Here is a 21,989-nt window from a genome sequence, read left to right on the forward strand (position 1 = left end):
TGACTCTTGACAGTTAGGGTATCCTGAAAGCAAATCTAAGAGAGAGAAAAATTTTTTTACTTTTGTTGTTGTTGGACTGGGAGTGGTTTTATTTTTTATTGATGTATAGTTGATTTACAATGTTGTTAGTTTCAGGTGTACAGCAAAGTGATTCAGTTACACATATATGTATTCTTTTTCAGATTCTTTTCTCTTATAGGGACTTGGCAGTGTTTTTCATCTGAAAAGATAATTCATGAAGTGGTCACTGTATGAAATAACTTGCACATATCTTTTTTTAAAAAACATCTTTATTGGAGTATAATTGCTTTACAATGGTGTGTTAGTTTCTGCTTTATAACAAAGTGAATCAGTTATACATATACATATGTCCCCATATCTCTTCCCTCTTGCATCTCCCTCCCTCCCACCCTCCCTATCCCACCCCTCCAGGTGGTCACAAAGCACCGAGCTGATCTCCCTGTGCTATGCGGCTGCTTCCCACTAGCTATCTATTTTACATTTGGTAGTGTATATATGTCAATGCTACTCTCTCACTTCATCCCCTCCCCGTGTCAAGACCATTCTCTACATCTGCATCTTTATTGCTGTCCTGCCCCTAGGTTCGTCAGAACCAATTTTTTTTTTTTTTAGATTCCATATATATGTGTTAGCATACAGTATTTGTTCTTCTCTTTCTGACTTACTTCACTCTGTATGACAGACATCCATCTCACTACAAATAACTCAATTTTGTTTCTTTTTATGGCTGAGCAATATTCCATTGTATATATGTGCCACATCTTCTTTATCCATTCATCTGTTGATGGACACTTAGGTTGCTTCCATGTCCTGGCTATTGTAAATACAGCTGCAATGAACATTTTGGTACATGACTCTTTTTGAATTATGGTTTTCTCAGGGTATATGCCCAGTAGTGGGATTTCTGGGTCATATGGTACTTCTATTTGTAGCTTTTTAAGGAACCTCCATACTGTTCTCCATTATGGCTGTATCAATTTACATTCCCACCAACAGTGCAAGAGGGTTCCCTTTTCTCCACACCCTCTCCAGCATTTATTGTTTCTAGAGTTTTTGATGATGGCCAGTCTGACCGGTATGAGATGATATCTCATTGTAGTTTTGATTTGCATTTCTCTAATGATTAATGATGTTGAGATTCTTTCATGTGTCTGTTGGAAATCTGTATATCTTCTTTGGATAAATGTCTATTTAGGTTTTCTGGCCATTTTTGGATTGTGTTGTTTGTTTTTTTGATGTTGAACTGCATGAGCTGCTTGTAAATTTTGGAGATTAATCCTTTTTCAGTTGCTTCATTTGCACATATCTTTGATCCATTTTATAACAGAGCCATATGTAATGACTTCTTACCAATTGCTTCAATGTTTGACTCAGTTTGCATTTATTTTTTATCATCATTGACTCAGTTTCCATTTATTTTTTATCATCATTCATTATACTTTAGAGTTCTCCCAGCATCTTTGATAGCCAACGGGAAAAAGGATTGAAGTGTATTTTAAAAACTCAACAAGGTACAGAGTTTGAGGCTTACAGGCTTGTCTCATGATAATATCACTCTAATGCTCTATCCTTACATAACACCTTTCAAAAAGAGGTTGAGAAAAATCTTTAAAACCTATAACAATTCTTGCAATGCCTATAAATGCAGCATTATAATCCCTGATTTATTAATGAGGAATTAGAGTATAAAGCAGTTAAATAATAAGCTATATCCTTTTACAGACTCATGCCCAAACTTCTGATGTCAAAAGCGCAGGGTGCAAACTGTGTCATTTATACACACTCAGGCACGCACGCACATGCACACACGTGCCCCAGGGCAGCACTGGGAAGAAAAAATGGGAGTTTTTGCTTTTCATGGCTAAACAAAGATATGTTATCCACCCATCTCCCCAGGGTTCATTTTGTACTTCTCTCTCCTTGCCCTTCCTCCCTCCCCCTCCCTCTAACGGATCCCTGGAGCAGAGCCCTGTTCCCCTGCACAGCCCAATAAACAGATTCCTACTCTCAGAATCTAGATGACACCCCATCATACAGTGCTTGCTGAGTGCCAGCCTCCAGTCCATCACTCGGCAAGCACTAACTCATGGAAAACCACCATCCCATTGTACAAATACACACATGAAGACCGAGGTCACCCCACAGCTAAGCTGCAGAGCCAGGGCTATGCAATCCTCCCACCTGGGCTCAGGCCTCTAGAGTGGAGCCTGGTTATTTGTGAGACCAAACTTGGTCCTCTGCTCTGTGCCAGTTGCTGGGATGCAGGACCCCGAGAAGCTCAAGGGGCTCCAGGCCTCTGTGGGGCGGGAGGGAAAGAGGAGGAAACAGTGTGTACACACCACGTTTTTAGTGAGATGCCAGCCCTGTACACCTAGTGTTAGGGGAATATGTAAGGCGGCACCCACCCCAGCCAGGATGGGCCCCTGGGGAGCCTTCACAGAGGACACGCTGGCAGCCGAGTCCTTAGGCTGCGTGAAAGAGGCCAGGTTGGGCAGGTGGAAAGAGCCTGGCCTCTGGGTGAACCCCAGGGGCCTGTCTCCTGGGACACAAAGGCTCCAGTGGGGCTGATTGGAGAGGAAGTGCCTTGGGGCCCACCCTACATTGGTGTAAGTGACGGGGCAGAGCCGAAGCGTTTCCTCTCTTGTCGGGTTTGATTGTGGCGCTGCCGGGGAAGGTGGGGACCAAAGACGGCATGTCAGTTTCAGGCTCAGTTGAGGTGCCTCTGGGACACCCAGGCATGATGGATCTGTGGTCCTGGCCCCCCAGGAGTGCCCTCTGGGAGGGAGGGATTGGAGGGTCCTGTCAGGACCGGGAGAGGCTGCACTCCAGTAAGGAAAGGTGGACAGAGTAGGGGGTGGAGGGGACAGACGCCGCCCCAGGGGACGCCAGCACTCAAGGAGCAGCAAGAAGGAAAGGAGGCTTCTAAAGGGTCAGGGAAGCAGCAGTCAAGCAGTTCTCAAAAAGAGAACCAAAAAGGAAATGATGGAGTTGACTACTTCAAGCAGATGGCTTTGGTCAATGGTGTCAAGTGCTATAGACTCAATAAGTTAGATAAGGGCTGAAAAAGGAGCACCAAACTTAGTTACAAGGAGGCCAGCGGTGGCCTCGGTGGGAGCAGCTTCAGCTAGATGGTTGCAGGCAGGATGCGGGTTGAAGTATGGGCATTGAAGAGGGGGTGGGAGGTGAGGAAGCAGAGAAGGTGGGGAGTCTCTTCCCAATGTCTGAATTTTTCCGGAAGGATAAGGTGTCATATTTAACAGACCTGGGCAAGAATGACAAGAAGAGATGATAAAATGGAGATAATACAAATTTGAAAGTAGGCAAACAGGAAACTAAGGGGTCCCTAGCTATTGTTGCAGTTGGTGATGGGAACATCTTCTGAGAATAGGCAATGACCCCCATGGCCAGACAATGACCAGACTATTGGTGAGTCCCTCCCACACCTGGCACTGTGCCACCGTCTCTAACCCTTGCACCATCCTCTGTTGCGCAGTTATTATCGCCCTTTGACAGATAGGACCACTGAGGCTCAGAGGATCTGGTGGCATCTGACCAGAGGCCTTGAGGAGCCTGGAGAAGAAAGTTCTGTTGCAGGAACTGGGAGAGAGCTGACGGGGGACCCATCGGAGGACGGCTGAGTAGCGTTGAGTACCCAGTGGAGACTGGAGACTCTGCGCTGGTAATGGTCTGAATCCTAGTGATGCTGTGTGTGCAGCAGCCCGGGTATAGAAGTGGAAACAGTAGGAAGTGGGGCCCTACCAGCTGTGTTTTCACACGTCTTCTGGGAGATTCTGATGGCCCCTGAAGTTTGAGAGCCACTGGCTTAAGGGATCTGAGAAGAACAGTGGAGTTTAAGATCTTCCCAGCTGGAGTCACGTGGGTATTAGGCCCAGGATGACACTGATGTGCAATGGAGACTCAGGTCACTGGAGTTCAGGGCACAGGGGTGCAGAGGCATGGCTCTGTCATTGCAGACTGAGCTCACTCGGCTGAAGTGGGACTTTATTTTTTTTAAATTTTTATTGAAGTCTAGTTGATTTACAATGTTGTGTTAGTTTCAGGTGTATACAGCAAAGTGATTTGGTTATGCTTATATATCTATATGTATTCTTTTTCAGGTTCTTTTCCATTATAGGTTATTACAAAATATTGAGTATAGTTCCCTGTGCTATACAGTAGGTCCTTGTTGGTTACCTATTTTATATATAGTAGTGTGTATATGTTCATCCCAAACTCCTAATTTATCCCTTCTTCTTCAACCCCGCCCCCGCTTCCCAACTGAGCTCGCTCAGGTGATGTGGGACTTTCCATAGGCACAGAGTTTGGAGCCTCGGTGCACACGGGGTGTAGGGAGGTGAGAAAGAAGACTGCATGGCAGATGCTGTGAGCAGAGAGCTTTGAACTGGGGTGGAGGGGGTTCCTTAGAAACAGCTTGGAGAGCAGGCAGCTTCTAACCCTGCCCCCGAGCCCTGTGGTCCAGGGGTCCCTGTGAGTGTCAGCGGAGACAGCAGGTGGAGAGGTGGAGGTGAAGGATGCTGAGACTGGATCGCAGGCCAGGCTTCCAGAGGGCGAGTGCACAGAGCCCTGCATGGAGGGAGCTAGCACAGCGTAGGACCTGGACCACATCCCAGCCGTGCTGCTTGCTCTGCTGTGCGGCCTGGGAGACTTACTTAACCTCTCTGAGCCCCTGGTTCTTCACCTATAAAATGACGGTGATAATAGTAGGACCAAGGTCATGAGCGCCAGGCATGGCGGGGGTCACTGGTCTCCAGGATCAAGTTGCTTCCGAGTCAGTACAGATGGAGTCTGGGTGTTGCTGGAGCTTTCAAGCACATCACTGTCTGCCCCCCCAAGACTGTAAACCTATGGTCAGAATCACCTGATGTGATTCTAACCTGCTCCCGGCCTCTGTCAGTGGGCTCTGAGGACCAGGCTGGAAGGCAGAGCCAGGGCAAGGGGTGGGGAAGGTCTTCTGGGTCGTTTCGGAGCCTCCCACTTGGAGAGATGACAGCGCAGCCCCTCAGTCGGGCCTCTGGGTCCATGCATCACGCTCTGCTAGCGCTCCTGGACCACGTGGACGTGGGTTACACCTCACGGTCACGGCCAGGGAGGGAGGAAGTCATCTTTGCCAAGGACCGCCCATACTAAACGTGACTGATAACGTCGCCACCGCACCGTGCTTAGTTTGTTCAGGAAAACACTGTTTTCCACACTGAAAGTGGAGGGCGACCTGAGCCCCTATCAATCGCCTTTGCCCTTGAGACCTTGAATTAAGTGCTTCCCAACCGAATGAGGACACAAGAGACCCTGTGTTTCTTGCCTATTAATAGCAGAAACCGACGCATTTTGAAAATTGCAGTGAGAAATGTCTTCTTGGGGATTTACAGGACAGAAATTGTTCGTTTTAAGCACAGCTTCTTTTTCCATTTAAACAAAATCTGTAAGAAAAAAAAAAAAATGGTGGTGCCTAGAACAGCTGCGTACAAAATATCTGTTTCCAGATGTGCTTTTGTATTGCGTTGGTATCCTGTTGGTTAACAAGTTAAAGTCCCCTAGTAACAAACGAAGAAACCATTAAAGAAAAAGAAAAAGGTGCTGCTGAATCTAGACCTTCCCCAGGATGGAGACCGCTATCATTACCACCAAGAACGCCACACACAGGCCTGGCCAGTGCCTGCCTACAGCTGGAGATCCTGTAACCAGGGCCCTCGGGACATGGTGGGATCTAGAAAACCCTTTGCTGTAGCTACAGAGCCATCTCGTGGTTCTGTGTAGTATTCGCGCAAGGAAACACACTACACCCAGCCCTTCTCAGTGTCATAGCGCTGCTAAAATGCGGCTGGGGACAAATCCCCTTTTGTAATCAATGAAATCCATTCCTCCGCACAGCACTGCGTGTTTGCAGAACCCTTCCGGAGAGGGGAATGTGGGTAATATAGAAAGAGCTGGTTTAAGAACCGACAAGAGCTTGAGCCCGGGGAAATCTCTGAAGCTTTAGGAATAAGATGTTCTATCCACGGTCCTACACGACAACTCACTGGCGAGGCCAGGAGAAAATGCCACCTAGCCTTTCTTTCTTTTTTTAAATTTATTTATTTACTTATTTTTGGCTGCTTTGGGTCTTCGTTGCTGTGCGTGGGCTTTCTCTAGTTGCAGCAAGCGGGGGCTACTCTTTGTTGCAGTGCACAGGCTTCTCATTGTAGTGGCTTCTCTTGTTGCAGATCATGGGCTCTAGGTGCGTGGGCTTCAGGAGTTGTGGCATGCGGGCTCAGTAGTTGTGGTGCACGGGCTTAGTTGCTCTGTGGCACGTGGGATCTTCCTGGACCAGGGCTCGAACCCGTGTCCCCTGCGTTGGTAGGTGGATTCTTAACCACTGCGTCACCAGGGAAGTCCCCGCCTAGCCTTTTCTGTGTGACAAGAAAACAGTGACAGTAGGTACGAGACACTTCAAATTTTCAGCAATTCTCAAAGCCCAAAGCCGGGCTACCTTTGGGGAAAGAAATTTCAGTAGGATGCGTCCAATCTCCTGGTGTTTTGTGTTTCTGTCAACAGTGCAGGCCACTGTCCTTGCTCTGGAACACAGGCTCTAGAGGTCTCCTCTTGCTCTGCACCATCTCACTTTTGGAGGACACACGCAGACTGCCTGCGAACGCACTCTGTGGGCTTTGGATTTGAGGGATTCTGGTTTGAATGACCACTAGTTTGTTGATTATGAGTGCTGTGTAGCATGGATAAAATATAATGAAAATCTTTATCAAATCATATAAAGGGAATAGTATGGTAACTTCTCGAACCACTTGGAATAAGCCTGAGACTGCTAGCAGAGAATATGAGGGATAACTCAAGATCCACAATAACTGTGACAGCAAGATATTATAACAGTGGAATTTTTTGATTAACTTTTAAAAGTTCAATATTTGGTAAAGTTGTTTAGAAACAAAAGTAGCTAAATACATTAGAAGGAACTTATGAATCTTGGGATATCTTCGAAGAGGTTGTGTATTTCCTGATTCTAATGAGGCAAATCTCTCTAAGGCTCTAGGAGCTTTGCTTGTAAGCATTTATTATATTTTCCATTAAAAGGCAATACATTTTCATTAGATAAATTTGAAAAAGAGCATAGGTATAAAGAAGATAAATTATTTATATTCCTATTGCTATTAATATTTCATTGTATTGCTTTGGGGTTTTTTTTGTCTTCTTACATAGTCTTTAAAAACAGGTTGTGATAATAATTATTAGAGTTTCATTTTCCAAGTAATGTTGTAATATAGTATCTCCATGTTACCAAATTCTTTGTAAACATCATTGTAATAACAGCACAACAATCCAAACACAGACCAAAAGTTATGCACAGACATACATTTACATTGTTATGAAAAATACAGAAAAAAAGGAAGCAAATGTGTAAACCAGGATTATTTCTTCTTCCTTCCATTATAAATAACACTCCAGTGTCTTTGTGCTAAAATCTGTCTAGATTTAGAATTGTGGCTTCAGGATATGGTCCCAGAAGTGAAGTGAGTACACAAAGAATATGAACATGTTCCTAGGCCTCGATTACCATGTTGCCTTCCAAAGGGATGTACACAGGGGCTTCCAGAAACAGTATTTGAGAATCCTGTCTCACCCACACCCTTTGCACAAGGTGCATGACGTCAGGAAGGGGCTCAGAATTAACCCCCGACCAGATCATCATCCCCCTGTCCTCTGCAGGGTTCGGTGTCAGCTCCCAAGCTTGCGTTCTCAGGCCCTTCCTAACCGGTTCCTCCCCACCACGCACACAAACGCCCGCAAATAAGCGAACAGACAGAGCTTCCAACTTTATTCCTGTCTCCACCCCAGTCCTCTGCCCAAACTCATGCTCTGTGCCACATCCCCAGCACTCAGCCCCTATACGCCCAGCTCTAGAGATGAATCCTGAAGATCTCCCTCCTTCTAGAATAACTTCTTTTCTCCATCTGCCAGGAGGGAAGAGGAGGGTAGAGAAGGAAGGGTAGAGAGCGAGAAAGAAAAACGGTTACTTCAAAAGTATGCATTAGGCCAACCAGGGCCTCAATGAAACCAAACATTAATTCACAAGTGTTCTGGCTCCCGGGAACGGCCCTGGTGTGAAGCACAGTGAGACCCAGCCGTCCCCCCTCCCCCGGCCCGCGTGCCTGGATCGTGGACTGAGCAAGGGACACAGCTGGAAGGAACCATAGGGTCATTCACCCACCCCTTTCACTGCAGGCTCAGGGCTCCAGGGCTGCGTCTGGGTTCCTAAAACCAGGGAGTGACACAGCAGTGTCTGGTGCGTAGACAGGCACGATACCCAAAGATGCCTGGCATCGGCGCCCCCAGGAGAGGGATGGCACTTACTGTCCATGCGCTCTGGCACCGCAAGCCTTCGGGGCAGGACAGCTGCCGGGGCCCCCTTGGCTGTAACCCCGTGCGCCGCCAGCCCCCAGGTCCCCCCGGTCCTTCAGAGTCGCCATTCACCTTTGCTGCCCGAAGCCTCTGAGGTGCCAATCTCTTAAGTCTTCTTTGGTTCCAAGTTGCATTTGAAGCTGGTCACTTTTGCAGCTTTTTGGCGAATGGGTTGGTACCAGGCAAGAGTGAAAGGACGCTGCTGTGGTGGCCCAGGCACAAAAGGACAGTGACCTGGATGAGGTAGAGATGGTGGCCGTGGAGAGGAGGGGACAAATGCAAGATGATCTATTTTGCCAGGAGAACTGACAGGACTGGCAGATAGGTTCACAGTGACAGTGAGGAATTCAGGATGATTCCCGGTTTCTAATCACGGTGCCATTTACTGTCACGGGAGAAGCTGGAGAGTGAGGAGCTGGTTTCGGGGGGGAAATCAAGAGACTTTTAAGACATGTTAATTTCACCATATTTCAGACAAGCATAACTGGAGGTTCTCTGCAAATGCCAAGCGGACATAGCCCTGAATCCTCTCTGGTCTCAGGTTCCTCCTCCGGGAAATGAAAAGATGGGGTAAAATCCATCACCTCTCCCCGACCACAGCAGCCTTCATCCCAACTCTCCAGTCTCGGATGGTGTGTCTCTGCGGAAGTTGCAGCTGAACTTGTAGGGTTTGTCTCAGAGGAGAAGTCCAGGGTGAGACATGCACGAGGGAGACAGTGGCATAAAGATGGGACTTAAATTCAGGAGAACTTATGTGACCGTCCGGAAGAAAGCATGGAAAGAAAAGAGCAGATGGTCCAGGGCGGCCTGAGCCCCGAGGGAGCCCACGTCGAGTGGTCAAGGAGAGAAGAGACCCATGATCACTGCGGTTCTTCAAGCATCGCCAAAAGAAAGAGGCCAGAGCGACAGAAAACCTATTAGAACTCACGTGACTCACAATTTCCCTCTAGCTGTAGAGTCGCAACCATGAAATTCCTCCACCTGTGAGGACAGGGACCCAGTTAAACCCAGAGGTGCTTCAAACCCCAAGAAAAGACTTGTTGTTTTTAAGAAAGATATTTCTATTAAAACCACTGGAAACTGAAGATATGATTTGAAGGAGCCTGACAGTTGATTCCATGGTAGAATGTGCTAACGAAGCATAAGCAAACGGTTAATGATAGAAAACGTAATCGCTTCTGAAAGAGGGCATTACTGAAGGTTATTTGTGCCTCAGTGATTCTTCAGGAAGTCCCAAACACGAGCTAATGGTGAGTTTGCCCACATACACTGAGAAGCCCCGGCGTGAATAAAAGCAGCAAACCCAAACAACAGTGAATACAGGTCCGAATTAAGTAATTCATACAGTAAGCAATTCTGTCATTTTTTAATGTAAAATTGGGCAGCTTCCCCAGCACTGTTCTTTTTCTCATCATGATAAGTAAGTTTTCTGCCCCATTGGGTATCAGGCTAATTTCCAGCTTCTTTGTATATTAGAGGTAAATTTAGAAACTACAGTAGGATTAAAAAGAAGATATGATGCTTACTCATGCACTTTCATCTTAAACAATTTAATTTCTGAAACAGTTACATAAATTAAAATGAACAGATCGTTTTCATCTTCAAATTACAGGTGACTAAAAAACACAACCCAGTAACTTCCAGATCAGGAAAATCCTCTTACTACGAGTCTCCACTAACCATCTGTGACTATGAAAAATGAAATTTTAAAACTGAGATTTTTTTTTTCAAACTCTAAGTATTGCTGCTATTTTTTTGCTCAAAAATAACCTCAGTTATATTGCATCCATCAGAATAATGATAGTTTCCTTCTCCAGAAAGAGGAGTATCAGACCTCCCAGCAGTATATCAGAAGCCAGTATAAAGAACAGTGTACTTTTAATGCAAATAATTCAGATATTCCTTTTAAAAAATTAATACCCAACTTCTGTAGCATAACATTTTTCTGGCATTATTTTAGTTTGCTGCAAATTAGAATATCATAGGTTCTATAAAAGTTACTAATACAATGGAAAATAATTTGGCTAGCTTTATTGTTTGGGGGAAAGGAATATTACATGCTCAGTGTAAATTAAAATGTAAACAATACAGAAAAATACAAAAGGAAATACAGATCACCTACAACTGTATCACCTGGAGATAGCTACAGCTAACATTTCCAATGCATACTTCCAATCTTTTTCTCTGTGGGTAATTGTGTACTCTACACCCATGCCCACTACATCCCATGCACACAAAATGAGATCATACTGTCAATACTTCCTGGTGATCTTTTTTCCTTAATATAACATGAACCACTCCTTTGTGATTTAACAGTCTACTTGTGGTTTTTAATGTCTACATAGGATTCCATCAGAGAGCCATGCCAACATCTACTTAACATGCCCAAACTGTTGAACACGGGGTGTGTATTTTTCCAGTTAAAAAGAATGGTGCGGGCTTCCCTGGTGGCACAGTGGTTAAGAATCCACCTGCCAATACAGGGGACACGGGTTTGAGCCCTGGTCCATGAAGATCCCACATGCCGCAGAGCAACTGGGCCCCGTGAGCCACAGCTACTGAGCCTGCGCGTCTGGAGCCTGTGCTCCGCAACAGGGGAGGCCGCGATGGCGAGAGGCCTGCGCACCGCGATGAAGAGTGGACCCCGCTTGCCGCAACTGGAGAAAGCCCTCGCGCAGAAACGAAGACCCAACACAGCCAAAAATTAATTAATTAATTAATTTTTAAAATAAAAGAAAAGAGAGGCCACTGCAGTGAGAAGTCCATGCACTGCAACGAAGAGTATCCCCCACTGGCCACAAATAGGGAAAGCCTGCACGCAGCAACGAAGACCCGATGCAGCCAAAACTAAATAAATAAAATAAATAAATTTATTTTAAAAAGAAAAAGAAATGCCACCTGAGTATGATGAGTCATATGGAAATTTTCTTTAAAAAAAAAAAAAAAAAAAAGAGTAGCCCCCGCTCACCACAACTAGAGAAAGCCCGTGCACACCAAGTCAGCCAAAAATAAATAAATAAATAAATTTATTTTTTTAAAAAAAGAATGGTTCAATGAATACTCTGTATATATAAAGTTTTGTTTACATTTCTCATGACTTCCTTAGAATAAATTTCTAGATATAGGATGATTTATCAGAGAGCATGTTACCCATGTTAAAATTTTTTTTATTAAGACTTTTTGTATACAGTAGGTCCTTGTTGGTTATCCATTTTAACTATAGCAATGTGTACATGTCAATCCCAAACTCCCTAACTACTGTATAGCACAGGGAACTCTGCTCAATATTAAGTAGCAGTCTAACTGGGAAAATAATTTGAAAAAGAATAGATACATGTATATGTATAATGGAATCACTTTGTTGTACAACTGAAACTAACGCAACATTGTTAATCAACTATACTCCAATATAAAATTAAAACTTTTTAAAAAAAGACTTTTTTTTGAGGGCAGTTTTAAATTCACAGCAACTTGAGGGGAAGGTACAGAGATTTTCCATATACTTCCTGCCCCACACATGCTCCCCTATAATCCACACCCTGCACCAGATGGGAATCTCTTACAACTGATGAACCTACTGACCCATCATAATCACCCAAAGTCCATAGTTTACATTAGGGTTCATTCTTAGTGTTGTACATCCTTTGGGTTTGGACAAATGTATAATGACATATCGTCACCTTTACAATACAAACAGAGTAGTTTCACTGCCCTAAAAATCCCCTGGTTATACATGTTTTAAAGGCAATTTAAATATTACCTAAGAGTGGACCACTTCATATTCTACTAATGTATATGAGAGTTTCTATGTCCCTGATTTCTTACAATGCTAAGAATAATTATGAGAAAAAACAACTTTGCCAATTTGATTGCTGAATAATGATATCTCATTTTTATTTTTTAGTGAGTTTTAGTGTTCATATAGTTATTGGTTATTTGAATTGTATGTCTATTCATGCCCCCTGCCTATTTTAAAGTTGGGTCTTGGGCTTCCCTGGTGGCGCAGTGGTTGAGAATCCGCCTGCCGATGCAGGAGACACGGGTTCGTGCCCTGGTCCGGGAAGATCCCACATGCCGCGGAGCGGCTGGGCCCGTGAGCCGTGGCCGCTGGGCCTGCGCGTCCGGAGCCTGTGCTCTGCAATGGGAGAGGCCACAACAGTGAGAGGCCCACATACCGCAAAAAAAAAAAAAATAAAGTTGGGTCTTATCTTTTTTATTACTTTAAAAGAAATATTTATATTCTCTTTTTTCATGTATGTTATAACTATTTTTTCCTAGTTTAGAGATGACCTTTTACTTTCTGTATTTAGTGATGATATTTTATTGTTTTTTTAACATATAGAAGTTTTCATCTTTATGTTATCAAATCTGTGGAAAAATTTATAACTATAAATGCTTATATTTAAAAACAAAAAAGATCTGAAATCAACAATCTAACTTTACTACTTAAGGAACTAGAAAAAGAAGAACAAACTAAACCCAAAGCTAGCAGATGGAAAGGAAATAATGAAGATTAGAGCAGAGGGAAATGAAATAGAGAATAGAAAAACAATAGAGAAAATCAATGAAACCCAAAGTCGGTTCTTTAAAAAAAAAAAAATCAACAAAATTGACAAACCTTTCACTATGGACTAAGAAAGAAAGAAGACACAAATTACTAAAATTAAAAATGAAAGTGGGGACATTACTACCAATTCTACAGAATTTTTAAAAAAATTATGAGCACACTATGCATAATTGTATGGCAACAAATTGGATAACCTACATTAAATGGACAAATTCCTAGACACAAAACAACCAAGATTAAATCTCAAAGAAATAGGAAATCTGAGTAGACCTATAACTATTGAATAAGTCATCAAAAATCTCCTGACAAAGAAAAGCCTTGGACCCCATGGCTTCACTGGCAAATTCTACCAAACATTTAAAGAAGAACTGATAGTAATCCTTCTGAAACTTTTCCAAAAAGATAAAGAGGAACACTTCCTCATTCATTTTATGAGGCCAGCATTACTGATACCAAAGCCAGACAAAGACACTACAAGAAAAGAAAACCACAGACCAATATTACTTATGAACATTGACACAAAAATCCTCAATTAAATACTACCAAACCAAATTCAGCAGTATGCTATCAAATGCACAGAAAACACTGTTAATACTGTAGTTACACAGAGCAAGTTATCTAAGTGCAGCCTTGTCTTAAGTATGTACAATCATGGTTGCTGGAAAGTATGGGCCTTGGAGTTGCACAGACCTGGCTTCTCACTCTGCCTTTAGCACAAAGTCTCTCTGTGACCTTGGGCGTGTTACCTGTCCTCTTACTTAAGATGACACAATAATGCTTCCTCTCCAAGACCAGAGAGTTTTTTTGTTTTTGTTTTTTTTAATAAATTTATTTATTTTTGGCTGTGTTGGGTCTTTGTTGCTGCACGCTGGCTTTCTCTAGTTGTGGCGAGCGAGGGCTACTCTTCGTTGTGGCGCACGGGCTTCTCATTGCAGTGGCTTCTCTTGTTGAGGAGCATATGCTCTCGGCGCACAGGCTTCAGTAGTTGTGGCACGCAGGCTCAGTAGTTGTGGCTCGTGGGCTCTAGAGCACAGGCTCAGTAGTGGTGGCGCACGGGCTTAGTTCCTCCACGGCATGTGAGATCTTCCCGGACCAGGGCTCGAACCCGTGTCCCCCACATTGGCAGGCAGATTCTTAACCACTGTGCCACCAGAGAAGTCCCAAGACCAGAGAGTTAACGTACGGGGACATGCCTGCTACGTTCCTGGCAAGGAGTTAATGTATTTTTCCTGCCCCTGCTTTATGTCAACCAATTACCTTTTTGACACATATAATATTTATATTCCATCTGTCAAATTTGAATCAGATGGTGTGAATATTTAACGTATAATAATAAAGCCTATTTACTGAGTGCCTGCTGTTTGTATTAGGTAGTGAAGAAAATACAGAGAGGTGAGGGAAACTAAAACCACACCTGCTTTTAACCAATTTAAAACGACAGTAGGAATGTAAGAGGCACGTCCTAAAATAACAGCAGGAGAAGTTAGAATGTGATAAATGCCACAAAGGACAATGGGTGGAAGGAGGGGAGAGAAAGAAGACAGCTGACTTGGAAGGTGGCTCAGAAATACCATTTCTTTACGTTCTGAAAGGAAATTAAATCCAAGTCAAGGCTTCAGCTCTCTGGACTAGTAGGAAATTTCATCCCAAATGCAACCCCTTCCTCCCCCAGCCTTTCCTCTCTCAATAAGTTACACCTCCATCCAGAGTTGTTTAAATCTACACTCAAGGGGAGTTCCTGGCCGTCCAGTGATTAGGACTCTGTGCTTTCACTGCTGTGGCCCAGGTTCAATCCCTGGTCATGGAACTGTCTAAACTCAAGCTTCGTTCCTCGCTGCCTGTCTCTCCTGCCCCCTCCCATTTCACATCGATGACTATCAGCAGCTTTGATCCTCCGAAGGCCACCCATCCCACCTGCATCCCCGCCTGGCCCCTCCCCTTCCCCTGGACCCCTTCTCTGACTGCTCTCCCTGAGTCCCCTCCTGCTTCATCTGCCCCCACCGCAGCCTCCAGAGCATCCAGAGTGACCTTTGACAAGAGTATCTCAGGTCCCACCATATTCCTGCTCAAGTCCCTCCAGTAACTTCCCGTTCTCCTTGGGAGAAACAGGGAATGGTCTCATTTGTCTTAATCAGCTTCAAAGCCTCCATGGTCTCTGGCCCTGCCTGCCTCCCCACAGGAGCGTCCTTCTGGTTCTTAGACGTTCCCAGCTTGCTATCCCTCAGCCCGGGATGGCCTTCCTCTGGATCACTGCATGGCCACCTCTGCAGCTGAAGAGTCATTTCCTCTGAGGTCACACCCTGTCACATCACCTGATTCTAATTCTTAGCAGAGCACTCACGCTTCCTAGATTTCTTCTTCCTGCACTTATTTCCCGTCTTTCCCACTGGATGATAAACTCAATGAGAAAAGGGACCTTGTCCATCCTATAGGTCAGTGAATTTCCAGCCCCTTTGAATAAACATTTCCCTCCAATATGCTCCCAGCCCACTGTGTCATCCCTGGGGCTCGGGAACCCTGGGGAGGCAGGGAGGCCCCTTTCAGCCTCCGACCTCCATCAGTGCCCTGGGCGGGCAGACTTACTCCCCAGGGTACCGTCACCTCCCCAGGAGCTGCCTCTGAGCAGGGTGGGGGCCCCTCCTCACTCCCACCTCCTCTACCCTGACCCCTTCACCGCGGACAGGTCCGCTCCCACCAAGGCCCTGGGCACTGAAGGCCGCTCAGCAGATGAACCTCCGACAGCCCAGGGGGTGTTTGTTTGTCATAATGTCATAAATGTCCGCAGTGTTTAAGCAGTTTCTCATTTTTCCTCTGGGAAAATCCTGGAGGATGAGGATTAAAATACATGAAGAGTAGGGAAAATTTTGAGCTACCCTGCCATACAGTGTAAAGTGAAAACCACTGAATACAAAATTGTGTAAAGTAATTGATTGTTATGCTTTTGTAATACATAGAAAAACCCTGGAAGAAATTAAAATGATACATTACCAATGTTGTTTGGGTGGGAAGAAGTTAACTCTGAGTAATACGGACTCTTTTCTTTCTTCAACTTTTACGTATTTTCTACGTTACATGTAATGAGAGGATGTTGCTTTTATACATTTTTTTTTAAGTTTTTTAAACTGTATTTTTTAACATATTTTTTAAACCCAGAATTCCATGTCTGGTAATTTCTCATCTGAAAATATTCATGAGTGCGCATGTCGATCTTGTCACAGAATCTTCATTAAATAATTTTCCATAATAGTGAAAAAGTTAAAAGCAACCTAAACATCCAAAAACAAGAGATAACTTAGAATGGTGAAATACAGGCAGACCTCAAAAATTATGTTGTAGAAGAATACTTCACGTTATTAAAAAATGTTCACTATTTGGATAGACTTTTTAATAAAAATTTTAAAATGTAAAAGATTACAAAACAGTGCATTTCTGTGTGTATATGTATGTACTGCATATATATATATACACACTTAAAAAAAACACTTCAGAGCATAAAGCCAAATATTAGCCTTAGTTATTATTCAGTCATGGTATGAAAGGTGATATTAATTTTCTTCTCTGTGCTTAACTTTTCTCTTTTTTTTGTTGTTAAAAAAACAACCACAACAATGAACATTATGTATTACTTTTCCAATAAGGAAAAAGACAGCAATAGAGGAGATATATATACATATATATATGTACGTGTGTGTGTGTGTGTATATATATATATATATTTATTTTTAAGACCCCTGAAAATGCCCCTTGATGTGTGGAAGGGCCAGTGTCCTGGGCAAGGCCTTCCAGGAGCCCTTGTTAGAGGCAGGAACAGGGGGAAGGGGAGCTAGAGACTGGACTGGCCCAGGACTAGGTGGACCTGTGGCTTCCCGGTGCCCAGTGACAGGTGGTTGAGATGGTTAGTTAGAACCTCTTCCGTTCCACCTGTTGGGATGCCTTGGGGAGCACGTTACATTTAACAGGTATTTATTAAGCAGCTACTATGTACCAAGCGCTCCTTTGGGGCTTTTAGCAGGTGAGACGTGTTCCCAGCTAGAGAACCACATGAACCAGCTGGGTTAACTGGGTCTCGTGCAAGGCAAGCAGCTGAAACCATGGGCACAAAGGCTAGTGCCGAAGCAGAAAGCTGACGGCAGTTCTCAAGATGGGAACGAGAACTGATTTAAGATCTCGGTACTTCGATCTTGTGTCAACATCCTGGAAAGGTAAAGAACAGTGACTTTATTTGGCCTGGTCTCTGAGTCACTGAGAGCATGGGTTTCGCATGCTGGGCTCACCGGTACGCTTATTATCTCCCAAGACTCAGACACGTTTTTTTTTTTTTATTTTTTTTAATCTTTATTGGAGTATAATTGCTTTACAATGGTGTGTTAGTTTCTGAAGTACAACAAAGTGAATCAGCTATACGTATACATGTATCCCCATATCCCCTCCCTCTTGCATCTCCCTCCCACCTTCCCTATCCCACCCCTCTAGGTGGTCACAAAGCACGGAGTTGATCTCCCTGTGCTATGCGGCTGCTTCCCACTAGCTATCTATTTTACATTTGGTAGTGTATGTATGTCCATGCCACTCTCTCACTTCATCCCAGCTTCCCCTTCCCACCCTGTGACCTCAAGTCCATTCTCTACGTCTGCGTCTTTACTCCTGTCCTGCCCCTAGGTTCTTCAGTACCGCTTTTTTAGCTTCCATATATGTCAGCCACATTCTTAACCTCTGCGTGTTCGGTTTCTGCTTCCGTAGTGAAGCAACAGTGCCTGCTTCAGAGACGTTGGGATGCTGGCATTAAACGAGGTGGCTCATGTGATGTGCTCGCGGCTTTATTCAGGGAGCATTACTCGGTGGTGATGACAGTAGCTTCGCCATCTGGGAGCATCCCCAGGGACCCAGCTCTAACCACAGGTCCGTGCTGCAGCAGGGGCCCAGCGGCCAGCGTACTGTGGGCTGAGCCCAGTAACCTCACCCAGCCAGGAGCCAGGGAGGTCCGTCTGGCTCGGTCTCAGGGATCACCTTGCCCTGGGTCTCCGGAGGGAGGGCAGGCAGTGACTGACCTCCTGCCTCACCAGGGCAGCAGCGCCCCAGGCTAGCCGGGGACAGAGCAGGAAACCCCACCCTCTCCCTGGCTTGGCCTGTTTATATACTGACTGACATCAGTCTGAGCTGCCTTCCGGCGGGCGCGGGTGTGCTCATTTCTCCTGTGGATTACAGCCTCTACCCCACTTCTTCTGCCTGCTCCTTCGGCTCAGATGTGCTGCTGTGGCCCCGCCCCACCAGGGCCTCCAGGGACACCGGCTGTGGGCTTGCAGGCCCCCCACCCTCCTGTCTCTTTGTGTCCCAGGCTGCTCACCTGATCACAACGTTAACTCTGTGTGTGTGTGTATGTGTGTGTGTGCATGGTGTGTGTGTGTGTGGTGTGTCTGACTACGTGCATGGTATGTGTGTGTTTGTGTGTCTGGTGTGTGCATGATGTGTGTGTGTGTGTGTGTGTGTGTGTGTGTGTGTGAGAGAGATGTACCATTACCTGGGATCTTCTACCAGATTAAGCCCTGTCCATATAACCTTTTGTACCTTCTTGGTCTGCCTTTGCCCAGAGTTTCAGTGTTGGTGTCCTGAGCTGGACTTGAACCCATACCTGGCTGTGTGACCCAAGGTCTGACCATCAGTTAACCTCCCGCCCTGAGGTCCTCACCTGCAAAGTGGTGGAACAGTACCTGTCACAGGGGCTGCCAAGGGGATTAAACGAGGCACAAGCACACACCTGGTATGATGCCTGGTATACAGCAGGTGCTTAATAAATGCTATTCGCTTCCTAGCTAGTTTTACAAGCCCCTTTAGAACTTTCCATCTAGGGTTTTACCTCGGGCTGCCATCAGTTAGGGTGTATTTTCCTGGTAGCAGAGCTAGGTTGGTGCGTGAAAAGACATGAGCCTGGGCTAAGCTAGCGCTGTCCCTTCCTTTCCCGTCCCCATGGAGGGGGTGGTGGGTGAAGTCCCAGAACTGTGGGCTTTGGTGGATCTGGTGACCTTGGTTCTTTGCACCTGCTGAGAGGAATCATCCCCTCTGGTTCCAGGGATGGCTTCATCAAGAAAACAACTTCAGGGGTGCCGATAGGACAATGAGAATGATCTTAACCAGCTGTCTGCCAACTGAAGTGACTTCTAATAAACTTCCTATTATCATTTGCTGAAGTGTGTTCCATAGACCCTTAGTCGGAGGGTGTGAGCAAGAGCCCCATGGAGGGAGGAAGACGGGGCACGTTCCACGTGTGTAGGACGTCCTGGGGGAGGGCAGGCCAAGAGGGTTCCTTTGTCACAGGCCATCCCGGGTGTCCTGCAGATCCCTCCATGGGAAATACCTACCATCTTCCTCACACACAGTTGACTGTAGAACTCCTTTTTCTTAAGGAGCTCCTGTGAACACTTTATAGAAATACAGTCCTTCTGAGAAATATTTCTAGAAACATTGCTTCTTTTTTTTTTTTACAAACTTATGGAAGCCTATTTTACAGATCATATAATTCACCCATTTCTAGTATACAATTCAATGATGTTTAGAAAATTTGCCAAGTGGTACAATCATCACCATAAGTCAGTTTTAGAGAATTTCTGCCACCCACCCCCCGCCATCCTCATGCCGGTTGACTGTTCATCTCTGTTCCTGGCCCCCTGCCCCAGACAACCACTAATTTACTATCTGTCTCTATAAGCTTTTCCTTGAGAATCATGGCTTTTTTTCTTACTGTAGTAAAATATACATATCGAAATTTACCATTTTAAAGTGAACAATTCAGTGGCATTAAGCACAGTCATCCTTCATCACCATCCAATTCTAGAACTTTCCATCATCTCAAACAGAAACTTTGTACCCATCAAACAATAACTCCCCGTTTCCCCCTTCCCTTGAGCCCCTGGTAGCCACCATTGTACTTTCGTCTCTATGAATTTGACTACTCCAGGGACCTCACTTAAATGAATCATACAACATTTGTCCTTCTGTATCTCACTTGTTCCCTTAGCATAGTATCTTCAAAGCCCATCCATGTTGTAGCATGTGTCAGAACTTTTTAAGGCTGAATAATATTCCATGGCGTATGTAGACCACATTTTGTTTATCCATTCATCAACTGATGGACTCTTGGGTTGCTTTCACTCTCAGCTATTGTGAATAATGCTGCTATGAACATTGATGTACAAATATCTGTTCTAGTCCCTGATTTCAATTCTTTTGAGTGTATACCTAGAAGTAGAATTACTAGGTAATTCTATTTTTAACTTTTTGAGGAATCACCATACTGTTTTCTATAGCAGCTGCACCATTTCACGTTCACACCAGTGACGCACAAAGGTTCCAATTTCTCCACGCCCTTGAGAACACTTGTTATTTTCTGTTTGGGCTTTTATTTTTGTTCTTTATAATAGGCATCCTAATGAGTGTGAAGTGGTAGGTTGTTGTGGTTTTGATTTGTATTTTCCTTAAGATTAGTGATGTTGAGCATCTTTTCATATACTTGTAGGCCACCTGTATATCTTCTTTGGAGAAAAGTCTATTCAAGTACTTTGCTCATTCTAAATTGGGTTGTTTGGGTTTTTGATGAGTCGTAGGAGTTCTTCATATATTCTGGATATTAATCCCTTGTTAGATATACGATTTGCAAATGTTTTCTCTCATTTGGTGGTTTGCCTTTTCATTTTCTTGATAGTATTCTTTGATGCGCAAAATTTTTACTTTCGAAGTCCAGTTTACCTAATTTTCTTTTGCTGTTTGTGATTTTGGTGAAAGAAACATTGCTTTTTGCTTTTGAAAATTCAAACAGAAGAAAAAGAGCTTACCTGTGAAATCAAACAAAGAAGAAATCTCCTGCTATGATAAAAGTCATTCTTATCTTTCTTCTAGATATAGTTGGGTTCTTTTTTTAAGCTAAGAACTCCCAAATATTTCATCGTTTAGACCATGTGACTTGGCAGATGGCTAAACAACAGTTGTTGCTGTTACTTAATATTCGTTATGCACCAACAACTTGTCAGACACAGTCAGAAAAGAAGATTCAAGCAGTTGCCAGCTCTGGAACTGTCTGTCCTAAGTGGCATGAGAGGCATATTTAGTAGTAAAAACTTTCAGGTGCAAGTGACAGAAAACCAATTTAAAATAGCTTAGATAGAAAGGAGAATTCACCAGAAGAAACTACTTCCGGGGAAGGAGGAGAAGGACATTTGCTATAATGTTTCATGTCTTAAAAACATAATTTGAAGTGAATATGACAAAATGTGTTCATCTGAGTTGTGGGTAAATAGATGTCTATTTTTTTAAGTATTTATGCATTTAAATTAATTTTCCCCCTTTATTAAGGGGAGTACCTGATGAGTTATCCATATGATTTCCTTAATTCTCTAATGACATGACATACCACCATTACATGAGATTTTTAAATTAAGGACAAAAAAGGTTTTTAAACCACTTTTCCTTTCCAAGCAAATGAACAGAACTGGGGAAAAAAAAGGAATTCACTGGTTCATGTATAGAATATAGTGATTCTATCTAAATCCAGAGAGAATCTCAAGTCTCTCTCTCTCTCTCTCAGTTTATTGGCTGTGCTTTTCACCTTCCTTGTATCCACTGGCCTCTTTCCCTCCTACTGTCTGCATCTCGGGGAGGATCGTGAGCAACTGCAGCATATATATTACCTTAGTGTACAATCCCAGTAATTAAAATATTAAATCCCAGTGAAGACACAGTCTCTTTGGATCATGTGTCCATGTCTGAACAAATCACTGTGGCCAGGGGAATGGACTACTCTGATTGGCTAGCCTGGGTCATGTGCCCAACCCCATGGCCCACAGTTTGGGGCTCAGAGATGGTGGACAGGGGCTTTCTAAAGGGAAGGATCCATGTGGTGAATCTACAGGGATACACAGGAGGACACCTGCTGGATATTGTGCAAGGAGTTATCATATTTGCCCGGATTTCTTTTAGTGCTATCTTTCTCCCAATTTTTCTC

General features: G+C 44.2%; 1 long non-coding RNA gene across 1 annotated transcript; it reads left to right on the forward strand.

The window, feature by feature from the left end:
* The first annotated feature begins 18,178 nt into the window (after positions 1-18,178).
* Positions 18,179-19,138, forward strand: LOC136792745 (uncharacterized). Its single transcript, XR_010837061.1, has 3 exons — positions 18,179-18,361; positions 18,586-18,755; positions 19,065-19,138. It is a non-coding gene; the product is annotated as an uncharacterized lncRNA (long non-coding RNA).
* Positions 19,139-21,989: the final 2,851 nt, after the last annotated feature.

Source organism: Kogia breviceps, chromosome 15 (assembly GCF_026419965.1).
Source record: "Kogia breviceps isolate mKogBre1 chromosome 15, mKogBre1 haplotype 1, whole genome shotgun sequence".
NCBI lineage: Eukaryota > Metazoa > Chordata > Mammalia > Artiodactyla > Physeteridae > Kogia > Kogia breviceps.